The sequence below is a fragment of the Schistocerca cancellata genome, chromosome 1 (genome assembly GCF_023864275.1).
Source record: "Schistocerca cancellata isolate TAMUIC-IGC-003103 chromosome 1, iqSchCanc2.1, whole genome shotgun sequence".
In the NCBI taxonomy this organism is placed as follows: domain Eukaryota; kingdom Metazoa; phylum Arthropoda; class Insecta; order Orthoptera; family Acrididae; genus Schistocerca; species Schistocerca cancellata.
Window position 1 is genome coordinate 308,784,790 of NC_064626.1, and position 16,307 is coordinate 308,801,096.

General features: G+C 46.0%; 1 protein-coding gene across 1 annotated transcript in view; it reads left to right on the forward strand.

The window, feature by feature from the left end:
* The window catches only part of LOC126173147 (serine proteinase stubble), a 538,296-nt gene that overhangs the window by 289,244 nt on the left and 232,745 nt on the right, over window positions 1-16,307 (forward strand). The window lies entirely within an intron of this gene.

Below are 16,307 nucleotides of genomic sequence, written 5' to 3' on the forward strand. Positions count from 1 at the left end.
TCAGTTTACTTTAAATTCCACCTCACACACGAACAGAATTGTCGAGGCTCTCGTTGTTCTGGAATAGCACCTCAGAATCGAAAGTAAATGGGTTCCAAATTGTTCAAATGGCTAGAACTACTTAAACCTAACTAACCTAAGGACATCACACACATCCATGCCCGAGGCAGGATTCTAACCTGCGACCGTAGCAGTCACGCGTTTCCGGACTGAAGTGCCTAGAACCGCACGGCCACCGCGGCCGGCTCCGTAGCCAACAACTAAATTTTTGGAACCCGAACGGAAATGTTACCCGTCGGGAAATAGTATCAGTTATTCGTGGCTCATGGGACAGTTTGTGTTTTACGTGCTAAGAAACAAAACGTAGAACTTAGAAGAATACATGTTTTACATTTCAGAAGAGCATCTTAACTTGCTAAAGAACTACAAACATAAGGATCAATTTCAAAATTTGATACGTGCTGCTTTATGTGGGCTACCATAAGGAGTACAGTTTTGATATTTGCAACGAAAATACTCATTCTTTTCTCTTCCGTTATTACCCGAGAAATCTGATCTAATACGGCAAAATTCCTCCCACTACGAGTTTTGTTTCACTTGCCCAAAGCTTGCTTACAAGAATCAAATTGTATCCAGTGCCTCGTACTTAAGTTGCGGAAATGTTTTCGAAAAATTATTTTTGTAGTAATTTTATAAGTCATTAATTTGACTGTTTTTGAGCTACGTCGATAGGAAGAACCCAAGCCGTTGGAAATGACAATCTCATTTATTTCTTCTGCTTCAAACATCTGACAGTGCCTAACGTCGAATTTCATTTTCCCTACGAGTTATAATTCGGGAAATTATGGCCTATGTGCCAGCGCCGACGAAGACGACAAAAAAATTTTAATAAATTAAACACAAAATAGCCGAAATGGTTAAGACGACCGAAAAAAAACAAAAAAAACAAAAAAAGTAGGGGAGCTCGCTAACGCACGCCTGTGTGTTGGCCCTAGACATGGATTTAAGCCGTTCGAGTCTTAGAGATAGACAAAATTTTTACTGCCATACAAAATGCTATAGTGGAAGGGAAATACGTAATAAACGAAAACACAACACTTGGCAACAGCACACTCTTTACCGCTCTGAGAGAACTGACCCAGGGCACAGAACAGAAAACACACACACGCAAAAGAACCACTCCCCCATCACACACATAGACATAAATAAGGAACAGAAGTCGTCATAACTCCCGCTGTAGTTTTCACAGCATTCTCGCAACATGCGATACACTTCTCGCGACACACGTGAACAGCAAGATGACGTAATGTTTTGTATCATAAACAAAGTGCGAAAGTTTTGCTTTTCTGTCTATAAAATTAGCTGAAAGCCGTCCAACGACCGTCAGTACACGACAAACTAAGTAACAGCCTAGTGCACACCAAAACTGTATCCAGAACACTACCGCAATTCCAGTCGTATAACGCTGACATACGTAAGTTCGCGTTTTAGTATTTGTTTACTAAACGCCACTCACACAGTTGCAGATGACATGATCTATGCCGAAAAGAAAAACGTGAACAAGAAATATATCGCAAACAGCGACAAGAAGTCTTCAAACATGCTATAACGTACAATAAGTAAGGTAGTATGAAAGTATCCACAGAAAACTATATTCAAAAAACAAACTGTACAAATGTAATAATGTGTTTGTCCGTATTATTTTCTGCATGTTGTAAATTTGAATAACCCACTGATGATGGCGATATTTGTCGTTGAAACTAGTTTGGGGATTAAATAAAAAAATGCCGGCTGCGGTGGCCGTGAGGTTCTAGGCGCTTCAGTCTGGAAACGCGTGACTGCTACGGTCGCAGTTTCGAATCCTGCCTCGGGCATGGATGTGTGTGATGTCCTTAGGTTAGTTAGGTTTAAGTAGTTCTAAGTCTAGGGGACTGATGACCTCAGATGTTAAATCCCGTAGTGCTCAGAGCCATTTGAACCATTTTGAAATAAGGAAATAAATAACAAAAAGTGTTTTGCAGCAAGGTGGACTTACAATTCCCATATTTTTGTTTCACTATGCAAACACGGACCAAATGGAAGAGTTACAAGATAAAGGTATTGTAGCCTAGGTTGTTTTACAACTGTAATCCTCAAGCACCTCCACATCAGACTAATACTGACGACTCTTGTCAAGGAAAATCAGGTAAAATATTTTGGTCGCATTGCCAGAAGGCAAAAGACAATTGAAAGGACGAGGACAGAGAGAACAGTTGACGACCGAAGACCTAGACGACACTCATCTTTATGATGGACAGACCAGATTAAGAGCTCAACCGTGATGGGCAAGCACGTCAGCATGCCTAAGACAGAGCTCCTTGGGACAGGTCTCAAGGAAATTACCATGTGAAGTCACTACACACTTGCGTAGGGATATTGCATGTAACCACCTAGAATATTTGCGGATACGTTCGCACAGTAATTAGACAGCCATCTGCGTGCAGAAATCAGCATCAGTACATTTCTGGGACGGGTCAAAAGAGTCTGGTGCACAGTACTTCACCTACCTGTCAAACTAGTCGCAGACTTGATGCTCCGATGTAAACAGTAGCTCCAGATGGCCTCACAAAATACCTCTTTCCTTTAGCAGTAAAGAAGTTGTATTAATCCGAGGTTTTGACGTTTAACTATACCACTATTAGATATTTTATGCTTCTTCTGAAAAATTATTTACGGTGTCGCAATCTTCCTGTCCCGGAGTGTGTATAAAAAAGATAATGTCCTCGATATCTCCATAAAAAGCAGCCCTCCGAATACGGGAAGTTAGAATTACTGCTCCTTTGTATCAACGTAAGGAATGGAATGTCCGTGAAAAAGAAAATAAAAGACCAGTAGCGGACTAAAACGTCCGAGTCTGCGGCGGAACAAACGACCGGGTGGCACAAACTACTACGTCCAGATTCCGGCCGGAATGTAAAGCGGCTGCGGACCCGTCCGGCGCGCGGGCCGGCGGCGGCGGCGGCAAAGGCAGCGATCGCCGCGTTCCTGCACGCGCCGCGCGCATTATGCGTGAAGGTGATGGCAGAGTTACCGGGGAGCCCGCCGGCCGCGTCACCCGCCGCAGACTCAACGCTAAACGTCCGCCAGCTCCATCACTGTCCCCCGCACCTTCCCCACTCATACGTCTGTACAGCACACCTACTGCTCGTGCTTTTTCTCCTTTTCTTACGCGGAAAGCAGATATAAACTCCTACTGAATTTTTCATTTGGGTATATTGATTCATGAACAAGGTTCTCAGAGTTGTTTTCCACTTGCGCAACGGCTAACGGTCACTCTGAATGCTAGCTTGAAAATATGTACTTTCCAAACGTTTCCTAAATTAAAACAGGCAAAAAAAAAGATGGACCACGAAGGAATAATCCAAATGGAACGAAATCGGCAGATATTATGTATATGTACAGGCAAACAAATCATTACAGTTTCAGAAAAAAATTGATGATTTATTCAAGAGAATGAGCTTCACGGGTAGATCATGTCACTAATGCGTTGGTCCACGTCTGACCCTTATGCAAGCAGTTATTCGACTTGGCCCTCATTGATAGAGTTGTTCTGTGTCTTCCTGACGGATGTCGCGCCCAATTCTTTCCAGCTGGTGCGTTAGAGCGTCAAAATCCTGAGCTCGTTGGGGAGCCTTGCTCATAATGCTCCAAATCTTCTCAACAGGGGAGAGATCCCGCGACCTTCCTGACCAAGGTAGGGGTCGGCAGTAAAAACCCCCGCCGGAAATTGCACACACATCAAAAAATGTTTTGCACCACCTCGGTTCCGAGAGTTGCGGAACATGTACAGAAAATTGGAATAGAGATCAACATAAACATCATTTCTGACATTCTTATTGCTCATGAAAACCATACATTTCATGTTGTACCACCATACAGCGTGATCTACAGAGGTGGCGGTCCAGATTGCGGTACACACCGGTACCTCCAATACCCAGTAGCACATTCCTTGCCTTGATGCATGCCTTTATTCGTCGTGGCATACTATCCACAAGTTCATTAAGACAGTGTTGGTCCATATTGTTCCACTCCTGAACGGCGATTCGGGGTACATCCCTCAGAGTTGTTGGTGGGTCACGTCGTCCATAAATTGCCCTTTTTAATCTACTCCGGGCATGTTCGGTAGGTTTCATGTCTGGAGAACATACTGGCCATCCTAGTTTGTGTGGTGACATTATACTGAAGGAAGTCATTCACAAGATGTGCACGATGGGGGCTCGGAATGTCGTCCATGAAGACGAATTCCTCGCCAATATGCCGCCGATGCGGCCGCACTATTGGTTGGAGTATGGCATTCACGTATCGTACAACCGTTACGGCGTCTTCCATGACCACCAGCGGTGTATGTCGGCCCCACATAATGCCACCCCAAAACAGCAGGGTACCTCCATCTTGATACACTCGCTGGACAGCGTGTTTAAGGCGTTCAGCCTTACCCAGTTGCCTCCAAATACGTCTGTTTGAAGGCATATGCGACACTCATCGGTGAAGAGAACGCGATGCCAATCTTGAGCGTCTATTTGGCATGTTGTTGGGCCTGTCTGTACCGCGCTGCATGGTGTCGTGGTTGCAAAGATGGACCTCACCATGGACGTCGGGCGTGAAGTTGGGCATCATGCAGCCTGTTGCGCATAGTTTGAGTCGTAGCATGACATCCTATGACTGCACGAAAAGCATTATTCAACATGGTGGCGTTGCTGTCAGGGTTCCTCCGAGCCATAACCCGCAGGTAGTGGTCATCCATTGCAGCAGTAGCCCTTGGGCGGCCTGAGCGTGGCACGTCATCGACAGTTCCTGTTTCTCTGTATCTCCTCCATGTCCGAACAACATCGCTTTAGTTCACTCCGAGACACCTGGACACTTCCCTTGTTGAGAGCCCTTCCTGGTACAAAGTAACGATGCGGACGCGATCGAACCGCGATATTGACCGTCTAGGCATGGTTGAGCCTTGTACCTCGTTCCTGGTGGAATGATTGGAACTGATCGGGCGTCGGACCCCCTCCGTCTAATAGTTAGTGCTCATGCATGGTTGTTTATATCTTTGGGCGGGTTTAGTGACATCCCTGAACAGTCAAAGGGACTGCGTCTGTAATACAATATACACAGTCAACGTCGATATTCAAGAGTTCTGGGAACCGAGGTGATGCAAAACTTTTTTTGCTGTGTGTGTTATTGAAATATAAGCCCAAGACGGCTTGCTATGAAGGGCAACAAAACGGGGCGTAGAATATCGTCGACATGCCGCTGTGCTATAATGATGCCGCGGGTGACAACCAAAGGGGTCCTGCTATGAAGTATGATGGCACCCGAGACCGGCACTCCTGACTGTCGGGCCATATGGCAGTCGATAGTCAGGTTGGTATCTCACCGCTGTCCAGGGCGTCTCCAGACACGTCCTCGGCCTGGAATCTCACTGACTGGACTAGAATTGCTGCCAATGATGAGCCACAGTTCGAACTGAGCCTCGATGACCAGTGAAGACGTTTCTGGATAGGCCCCAGACAGCGGTGGGATACCAATCTGAATGTCTCTCGCCATATAGCCCGACAACCAGGAGTCACTGTCTGGGGTGCCACTTCATTTCATAGCAGGAACTTTTTGGTTGTCAACCGCGGCACCCTTACAACACAGCGGTATGTCGTGATATGCCACGCCCCGTTATGTTGTCCTTCATGACAAGCCGTCCTGGACTTACATTTCGGCGAGCAAATTCCCCCCCCCCCGCACTTGGCGAGGGATTAAACTGCTTATCTTCGTGCTTGCCGGCCAGCAAGGTTGACGGATCTCTCCACAACTGAGATCGTTTGGAGCATTATGGGCAGGGCCCTGCAACCAGTTGGGGATTTTGACGATATAAATCTGTAATTGGACAGAATTTGGCACGATAACCCTCTCACGGCAAGCAACAAATCTATCAATCAATGCTAAGCCGAATAACTGCTTGAATAAGGGTTAGATGTGGATCAACACTTTATTGACATGCTCTATCTCATGAATAAATCGCCCAGTTTTTCTGAAATTATCATTTGTTTGTCTGTACATTTACATCACATCTAGCAATTTCTGTCCTATTCGGAGAAATCCTTCGTGGTGCGTCGTTTTTTATGTTTTCGAATGCTGCAGCTCTTGAAGGTACAGATGTATAATGTCTGCACTACGTAAACACCAAGGGCTTAATTTATTGTCCAAATGGATCTGCTCAAATGTGGAGATATATATCAGCAGTAATATTAAATTTGCAGATGTAAGCCTAAAGCCCCAAAGGGCAGACTGAGGCAACTAATCGCAAGGGTTTTTCTTGTCCTTCGTGCAAGCTGGCACCTTTCCTTCCCCAAAGAGTGAGTATATTATGTATAAAGGTATGTGTTAAGTGAAACCTAGTGCTGGCACATGGCCTACTCCTCTCGAATAGCACCAAGGGTGCAACAGAGCTAAACATCCCCATCCGAAGGACAGATCCCGATCAACAGTGTCACATGCCGTCACTTCATAAGACTCTGCGGAGAGGTTCGGAATTCATTCCAAGCCATTGACGCAAAGACTGGTGAACAGGGACTTCACGTCACCACTCTTCCTCCCAATCGCCGTACAGGCAAAGGGTAATCAGCCAACAGCACGCGGCATACCCGGGTGGCTACCCTCGTACTACTGGTCACGCCCGGAGGGCTTAACTTCAGTGAGGATATAAGCCTGTACCGATGTAAATGTCCGCAATGATAATTACTTTGTGGTTAAAAGCGAAGAACAGTGTACTATTACGATTTTCCTCCATTTAAATTCAAAGCAGAATGAGACTTTCACTCTGTGTGCGCTGATACGAAACTTCCTGACAGATTAAAACTGTGTGCCGGACCGAGACTCGAACTCGGGACCTTTGCCTTTCGCGGGCAAGTGATCTACCAAATGAGCTACCCAAACTAGTCAGAAGATTAATAAATTCAATCATTCATACATTGTTCATTTTGTATCAGTGGATATTAATAATAACCGCAAGAGATTTGGCACGGCTTCGGACTTCCTATTGCGGCAGACGTCCGCGTACCAGGTGAAAATTTACCCCGGCGGTGAAATTACCGTGCCGCGCGAAGAACAACCGCCAGCTCTCGCCCAATCTCTGCGTCGCTCAAATGACTGAAAAAACACAAAACGAACACGTTGTAATTTTATATTTCGTAGTGACTACTATAAAAATCATTAACCTTCGTATAAAACATATAGTGTAGCATACTTTATCATGAATCGTGGGTGCGGGAAAATCCGCAGTGGTACAGCACAAAATCAGTACCACAACGCATTACAAAAAAGTCAAGAGAGTGGAAGCAAGACAAAGACCAGGATTTGTTAAAAAGGATCTAGGACTGAGTTTCCGTTTTTTTTTTTTTTTTACCTGAACAATTTTTCTTATAAGTCAAAAGAGTATTCAAGTAAGAGATTGAACAACTCGTAAAAATACTAAAACTATAAAGATAACGATTGCTAAGGTGCACAACGAGTGATGTAGCGCAGGGGCTGATATGAGGAAAGTATTGGTGAGGAATGAGATTCGGTCAATTTGATTAAAGTTTTCCGTGGTTTACTTAAATAAATTCATGGGACTGGTTACCACGAGATTTCCTTCTCTACTGAACACAGACTGCGTCCTACTCAGATGACTTTGGCATTACTGGATATTAAACTTTACCTTAATACATTGCGTTGCGTAAAGAATGAACACAGTGTAGATGAAGAGAACGGTACACGACAGAACGATGAAGCAAGTGAGATGAAACTAGTCAAAAGACCGTGCTGGCTGGCTCTGAGCACTATGGGACTTAACATCTTAGGTCATCAGTCCCCTAGAACTTAGAAATACTTAAACCTAACTAACCTAAGGACATCACACAACACCCAGCCATCACGAGGCAGAGAAAATCCCTGACCCCGCCGGGAATCGAACCCGGGAACCCGGGCGTGGGGAGCGAGAACGCTACCGCACGACCACGAGATGCGGGCTAGACCGTACTCTCGACCAAAAACTGGAAACGTGTGGGGTTCACTAAGGAGCTTACGGCAGCCTTAGGTGAGTGTTTTGTATGCTCTTCGAAACTGCGCCTCAGAGACGAGATGTACTGGCTGCACTTAGACCTAGCGTGTTTACTTAAAAGGGGGTTATTGTGCAAAACGTGTACATTTCTGACCTAAATAAACAGTCCTTAAATATTAGGCCGATAAATTTTCCGAAAGCCGCTAATCTAAAGTACTGTAAAGGTAATTGGGAATATTTTTTTAAGGGTCGCGCACTGTAGCAGGAGACAGTTGAATGTGCAGCCGGTGGCCGGCGGCGGTGCGTTAGGGCGTGTTTGGCGGCGACATTACGGCCGCTAATAACTAGTGGGCCTGGCGCCAGATCGTAAACCGGGGACGAGCCGGCGGCCGGTTTTCAGCAACCCGCCTACTAGGCCGATGAATAATAATTTGCATAGCGACGGGGGCGATGGACACCAGGAGCACTGGTACCCAAACGAGGAGAGAAAAAGGAAACCTAAGACAAGGCACTGCGCGCAGTAAAAACGCAATAATGGTTCTTTAGGTGTGTAAATTTAATTTAGGCTTTTGTGGGTGCATTTTAATGTAGATTTTTCGTTCACGCTGAAAAGATGTATTATTAAATTTAAAAAAAAAAAAAGTCACCACTTTTCGTCCCGGAAATGTGATCGAATTACACTGTAAGCCAAAAAAAAACTATACACCGCGAAGGAATTATCCGTATGACACGGAAATCGGTAGATGTGATATCCATGTACAGACAAACAAGTAATTACAATTTCAGAAAAATCTGATTATCGATTCAAGAGAAAGAGCTTCACAAATTGATCAAGTCAGTAACGCATGTGTCCACCCCTGGCCATTATGCAAGAAGTTATTAGACTTGGCATTGATTCAGACCCTCGTTGCATGTCCTTCTGGCGGATATCGTGCCAAATACTGGCCAACTGGCGCGTTAAGGTGTCGAAATCCCGAGCTGGTTGGAAGGTCAAAATGGTTCAAATGGCTCTGAGCACCATGGGACTTAACTTCTGAGGTCATCAGTCCCCTAGAACTTAGAACTACTTAAACCTAACTAACCTAAAGACATCATACACATCAATGCCCTAGGCAGGATTCGAACCTGCGACCGCAGCGGCCGCGCGGTTCCGAACTGCAGAGCCTAGAACCACTCGGCCAACCGAGGCCGGCTGGTTGGAAGGCCCTGCGCATAACACTCCAAACATTATCATTTGTGGACAGATCCGGCGAGCTTGCTGGCGAAGGTAGGGTTTGGCAAGCATGAAGAGAAGCAGTCGAAACTCTCGTCATGTGCGGATGTGCATTATCTTGCTGAACTGTAATTCCAGGATGGCTTGCCGTGAAGGCTAACAAAACGGGGCAAAGAATATCGTCGACGTACTGCTATGATGTAAGGGTGCCGCGAAGGACAACCAAACGGCTCTGTTATAAAAGGAATGACACCCCGGACAGCGGTGTAATTTTGACGATGTAAAGCGCCGATTGGACAGAATCTGGAGCGATATCCCTTCGGAGGTCAAGCAACAGCTGTATCAATCAATGCCAGCTGAGTAACTGCTCCTGTAAGGCATAGGGAACAACCAAAGCGTTATTGGCTTCTCAAGCCCCTTTTTTTGAACTACGCATCCAATTTTCCTGAAACTAAAATCATTTGTTTTTCTGTACATTTCCATTGCACCTACCGATTTCCGTCCCAGTCAGATATTCCTTCGTGGCGCGTCACCGTTTTTTGTCTTAGAATGTATTTACCTTGAAAACATGCAAAACAGCTATCCTCTGCACAGCTAATAGATGCCCACTCGTGTTTTTATTACTTGATTAATTTTATGTAACCTTGTCCACTCCCGGTAGCTGAGTGGTCAGCGCGACAGAATGTCAATCCTAAGGGCCCGGGTTCGATTCCCGGCTGGGTTGGACATTTTCTTCGCTCAGGGACTGGGTGTTGTATTGTCCTAATCACCATCATTTCATCACCATCGACGCGCAAGTCGCCGAAGTGGCGTCAAATCGAAAGACTTGCACCCGGCGAACGGTCTACCCGACGGGAGGCCCTAGTCACACGACGACACGCGACATTTAACCTGTATTCTGTAGTTTGGCTGTGTTCCAAATGTCAGATACACACATACTGGTTTTCTACAAGGAACCTGTATTGGGAAACGCAGGCTTGGGCGCTGAAGAATGTCGAAATCTGAGAACGAACACATGTGACGATTTGTTCCGATCGTTCCGATGTATGAATACGGAAGAAATGCAACCGTTCAGCCATCTATGTACTGTAGATGGACGATCTGTGTCTAATAACACACTTCCGCATGCGCTACATTCCTCCACATAGCTCTTGTGTGTATCCTATTGCGAACCTTGTGTTATTGTCAGTCCAGTATTGTTGCTGAAAGCAGTGCAACATATACCAGTACACAGGTGCGGACATGACGTATATGGTGCCTGTGTACGGCAAAGCGTATTGCAATGGGTGAACTGCTGCAATATTGTATGTGGAACGTTTTCCCAACAGACGTATCCCACACCATTTCACGTTCGCGGTCATCGAAAGACGCCTCATGGAAGCCGAGAAGTTGCACGCAGATACTTTTGTGAGATATGTCCGTTGTACAGTACAGTCGTAGCACTTCATGCTTGATTCTTGCGAATACTATCTCGAGTCTACTGTTTGTCACCTGGTATGTGCCGAAACGTGGTGAGGTACGTCCAGGCTCGGCTCGAACACTGCAGTTGGAAGAGGACGTGCAGACAATGTTCGAAGAGGACCCAGCCTCCAACACTCGGCAGACGGTACAGGCGCCGCACACGGGTAAGTGCCCTGTGGCGTGTTGTCCATGAACACCGGCTCCATTCGTAGCGTCTGCATTACGAGAGGCGGACCGCCCACGGCGGGTACAGCTTTTGCAGTTGTATTTGCAACAATGCACACTCCAGCCACAGTTCTAGAACTTGGTGCTATTCGCGCCAAAACGCACTTTTACTAGAGAAGGCATGTTAAGCTTACGCAACATGCATGTTTGGGCAGACGAAAATCGGCGTGCACAGGTGATTCAAAAGCACCAAAGCAGGGTCGGCATTAGCGTACGGGCCAGGATAATTGGTGACCATACCATTGGACCGTATCTACTGACAAACAGATTAATAAGACATATCCACCTCAAATTTATTAGAGATGTTTTGGCTACCCTATTGGATGTAATGTCCCTAGATGTTCGGATGGGCATGTGGCTGCAACATGACGGAGCTCCAGCACACCGTAACGTCGATGTGCGAAATCACTTCAGTGTCACATATCTCAATCGATGATTTGGGGGGGGGGTGGGGGTGGATTAGTTCCATGGTCAGCACGGTCGCCAGACTTGACACCTGTTAACCATTTCCTGTGGGTTAGTATAAAGACTCTGGAGTATGGCACACCTGTAGCGTCAGCGAAGGACCGTGTTGCTGGAGTCCACGAAGCGACTGAAATACTTCAAAGACAACAGCACGTATTGGCTCATGTGCGTGAGACTCAGTACCGCCGATGTAGGCACTGCATTAACACAGGAGATATGCAATTCGAAGCCCTTTTGTAACACAGACAGCGTGATTTGCAACTTACATTGGGTTTATTGACATAATGAGGAACGCATACCCATCTCAGACTTCGATGCTTTCCAGCGCCCAAACCATGTATTTTTGGATATGGATTTCTTCTCGATAACCGACTAGTGTATCTTCCCGCACAACCCACCACCTGGTTCCTTCCTCTGGTCCTTTGACTACCCTTGTGTCTAGTGCAGAATTAGCTGGGGCGCTGTAGCGGAGCAAAAATACCCCCTCGGAGAGCTTCCCGCGGAACTTGATCTTGGCAGCCTCTCTTAACATCGTCAGGTTTAGGAAGTGTGCTCCTGTGCTCCTGTGACACCGTGGTAGCCGCTATGATACTTGTGTATTCGTCTTTCTGGCGGTAATACATTCGCATGTTTCCACTGCTTACTTTCCTCCCATTTGGTTTGGCCTGGCACGGCTGCGACATTCCTGATACTGACACTGTTGAGTGAGCTTTTTGAAATCGTGTGAGCAGTCGAGAAACGCAGCTGCAGGTGATTTTTGTCACATTCCAAATAATGTTGTGTAAGACGTTGAAAACTGATGTATGACTGATTTTCCGTCTTGCCACTATCGCCTCTATTGTGGTACGCCGGTCTTGGAGCACCAGGGCCTCCACTTCCACTGCGTCTCCTAGTTCTTTATATAGATGTGGTCTGCCACTTCATTCTTGGTCGTTCAGACTCGCTTAACCACGCTGGATGCGGCTGCACCACCGATCCAATATATCGGTGGTGAACTTTGTGAACGTCCCTCCTGCATATTAATATCAGAACCACTCAGACTGCAGTTATAGTAGAATCCGCAAGACAGCAGGATTGTCGAAAAATGACAGAGAAGACGAAAGACCTGCACACTATTGCCTGTGGAGCTCCGCGAAAACGCAAGCTACTGGTGGCAGAATATCAAATGCCCGATACACTTATCGTCGAGGAATTTCTAAAAAGCCTTTATGAGCAGAATCTGAACGGTGACACTACAAAAAAAGACTTCGACAGAGAATTAAAAGAAGGGTTAAAGTAGGGTCTAAGGCAAGGGGTTTCAATCATCAGGTGTTAGAGATCAGCCCCCATCTGTACAGAGTCCTAACACAAAGACAGAAAGTCTTGTCTGTGAAAGACTGTGAAGTAGCAAATCGTGTTGTAACTGTTGTGACGTTGGACATACGAATAAAACGTGCGGAAAGCCCGACGTTACGTGTGCCAAGTGTGGCAGCCAAGGAAACAAGTGTAATCAGTGCACGTCCACCGAGTTTTGCGTCTGCATCCCCTGCAAATACAAAGGTCGTGTCTGCAACCAAAACAAAACTAGGTGATATCCAAATCTATAAATAATTACAAGTCTGACTCCTGGACGGCATAGACTATGGCAATTAAAATCAACACGAACACAACAGATATTAATATCCTAGGCCGATCACCCAAAACACGTAAATACAAATCACCGTCAACAATGCAGAGAAGCTACCGAAGAGCAATTTCCAGGAGAAAACAAATGAGTCTTCTCCCAGAAAATTGCGACAAAAATGAACTCATCCCACCCCTAGCACGTTCAGCGATGTTACTGGATAGCTAAAATAATAGGATAGAATATATAGATGACATAAAGTCGGAGGTTCCATCCACAACGAGGTGGCAAAGCAAATCAACAGACAATTACATCACTGGATAAACCTCCACATAACATTAACGCGGAGGCTAGATGAGTTTGGATATATGCCTACACATACTGCACACAGGAAAATGTAAAAACAAAACCAACATACGCATACGCAATTTCAACTAATCAAAGTACACAACATCACACCTGCACAAGACGTATAAAAACTGTAATCACCATCACATGGAAAACCCTATGACACAGGTAAATGTGAAAAACTGATGCACCTGCCTAATATCGTGTAGGGCTCCCGCGAGCACGTAGAAGTGCCGCAACACGACGTGGCATGGACTCGACAAATGTTTCGAATAGTGCTCGAGGGAATTGACTCCATGAATCCTGCTGCGCTGTCCATAAATCCGTAAGAGTACGAGGGGGTGGAGATCTCTTCTGAACAGCACGTTGCAAGGTATCCCAGATATGCTCAATAATGCTCATATCTGGGGAGTCTGGTGACCAGCGGAAGCGTTTAAACTCGGAAGACTGTTCCTGAAGCCAATCCGTAGCAATTCTGGACGTGTGGAATATTTCATTGCCTACAGGAATTGCCCAAGTCCGTCGGAGTGCACAATGGGCATGAATGGATGCAGGTGATCAGACAGGATGCATACGTACGTGTCGCCTGCCAGTCTCGTATCTAGACGTGTCAGGGGGTCGCATATCACTCCAACTGCACACGCCCCACACCATTACCGAACCTGCACCAGCTTGAACAGTCCCCTGCTGACATGCAGGGTCCATGGATTGATGACGTTGTCTCCATCCGCTTGATACAATTTGAAACGAGACTCGTCCGACCAGGAAAGATGTTTTCAGTCGTCAACAGTCCAAAGTCGGTGTTGACAGGCCCAGGCGAGGCATAAAATTTTGTGTTGTGCAGCCATAAAGGGTACACGAGTGTGCCTTCGGCTCCGAAAGCACATATCGAATATGTTTCGTTCAATGGTTCCCACGCTGACGCTTGTTGATGTCCCAGCATTGAAATCTGCAGAATTCGGACTTCTGTCACGTTGAACGATTCTCTTCAGTCGTCGTTGGTCCCGTTCTTGCAGTCTTTTTCCGACCGCAGCGATGTCGGAGATTTGATGTTTTACCGCATTCCTGAAATTCGAGGTACACTCTTGAAACGGTCGCACGGAAAAATTCCCACTTCATCGCTATCTCTGAGATGTCCCATCGTTCGTGCGCCGACGATAACACCACATTCTAACTCACTTAAATCTTGATAACTTGCCATTCTGCTCGAGATTCTTGTTGTCTTATATAGGCGTTGCCGACCGCAGCGCCGTATTCTGCCTATTTACATATCTCTACATTTGAGTACGCATTCCTATACCAGTTTCTTTGGCGTTTGAGTGTGGTTCAAATGGCTCTGGGCACTATGGGACTTAGCATCTAAGGTCATCAATCCCCTAGAACTTAGAACTACTTAAACCCAACTAACCTAAGGACATCACACACATCCATGCTCGAGGCAGATTCGAACCTGTGACCGTAGCAGTCGCGCGGTTCCGGACTGAAATGCCTAGAACTGCTCGGTCACCACGGCCGGCGTTTGAGTGTATTTACTATGTGTAGGACATGGTTGATGGCATCTTCTATGGATTTGCCGGTTTTGAAGCCAAAGTGGTGGTTTTTATCTTCTCTGTCAGTATTTGATATAGTCCCCCCCCCCCCCCCCCCCACATGTTTTGCTCTGCTTGTCTTGTTACAAATCGTTCCCGGTGTTATTTATATGTGTTGATAAAGTCTGTCTGCATAAGTCTTGTGCACTCCTATATGCTCCATGTCTTAAGCGTCTCTCTCTATCCAGTATCGGACTTTAGTCTAATTTTCGTTTGTGTCTTCCATCTTGTTTGAATCTCGCCGGTTCGTCGGTCCATGGTACTGGTGAGTGTATTGTGTGTTTTGTGTTTGTTGTGCTACCTGTGTTAGTTTGTGTGCTCTGTAATTGTGTGTCCTGTAATTGATATGTCCATTGATGTTAACTAGGTCATATTGTTGGATGATTTCGTTAATTCGTACCAGTGTGCTTTGTGGAACAATAAGTGTCTGGTGTGTGTTTTGGTAGTGGTGCATTGGATGTGTGTTAGTGTGCATATTATGACATTGTGGTCACTACCGGTTACATTGCCATGTACGGTCCAGTTTGTTACATATACCATTGCTGGCCGGAGTGGCCGAGCGGTCCTACGCGCTACAGTTTGGAACCGCGCGACCGATACGGTCGCAGGCTCGAATCCTGCCTTGGGCATGGATGTGTGTGATGTCCTTAGGTTAGTTAGGATTAAGTAGTTCTAAGTTCTTGGGGACTGATGACCTCAGAAGTTAAGTCCCATAGTGCTGAGAGCCATTTGAGCAATATACCATTGCTGCATTATTTGCTAGCGTAAAATCGATATTACTGCTCGTACCACTGAACCCTGCGTATGTTGGTATAGGTACCTCTGTGTTCATTACACGTAATTGTGTTTCTTGTATTTGGTCGATGATTATGAGTCTTTTGTCATCTGTTCTGTCTGAATTACAGTGCAGGTAGGTGAGGTCCGCCATGTACTCGCAGTGTGCCCACTCACAGCCACAGCGGTCGTTGATCTGCTCATGATGGAAACACCTTGCCTTAGGCCCTATTTTAAACCTTTTTTTACTTCTCTGTCGCAGTCTTTTTTGTAGTGTCACCGTTCAGATTCTGCTCATAAAGGGTTTCTAGAAATTCCTCGACGATAAGTGTATCGGGCATGTGATATTCTGCCACCAATAGCTTGCGTTTTCGCGGCGCTCCACAGACAATAGTATGCAGGTCTTTCGTCTTCTCTATCATTTTTCGACAATCCTGCTGTCTTGCGGATTCTACTATAACTGCAGTCTGAGTGGTTCTGATGTTAATATGCAGGAGGGACGGCCGCAAAGTTCTCGGCACAGGGAGACTTGGAGATAAGAGCTGCCGACTCGTCTGGAGATCGACA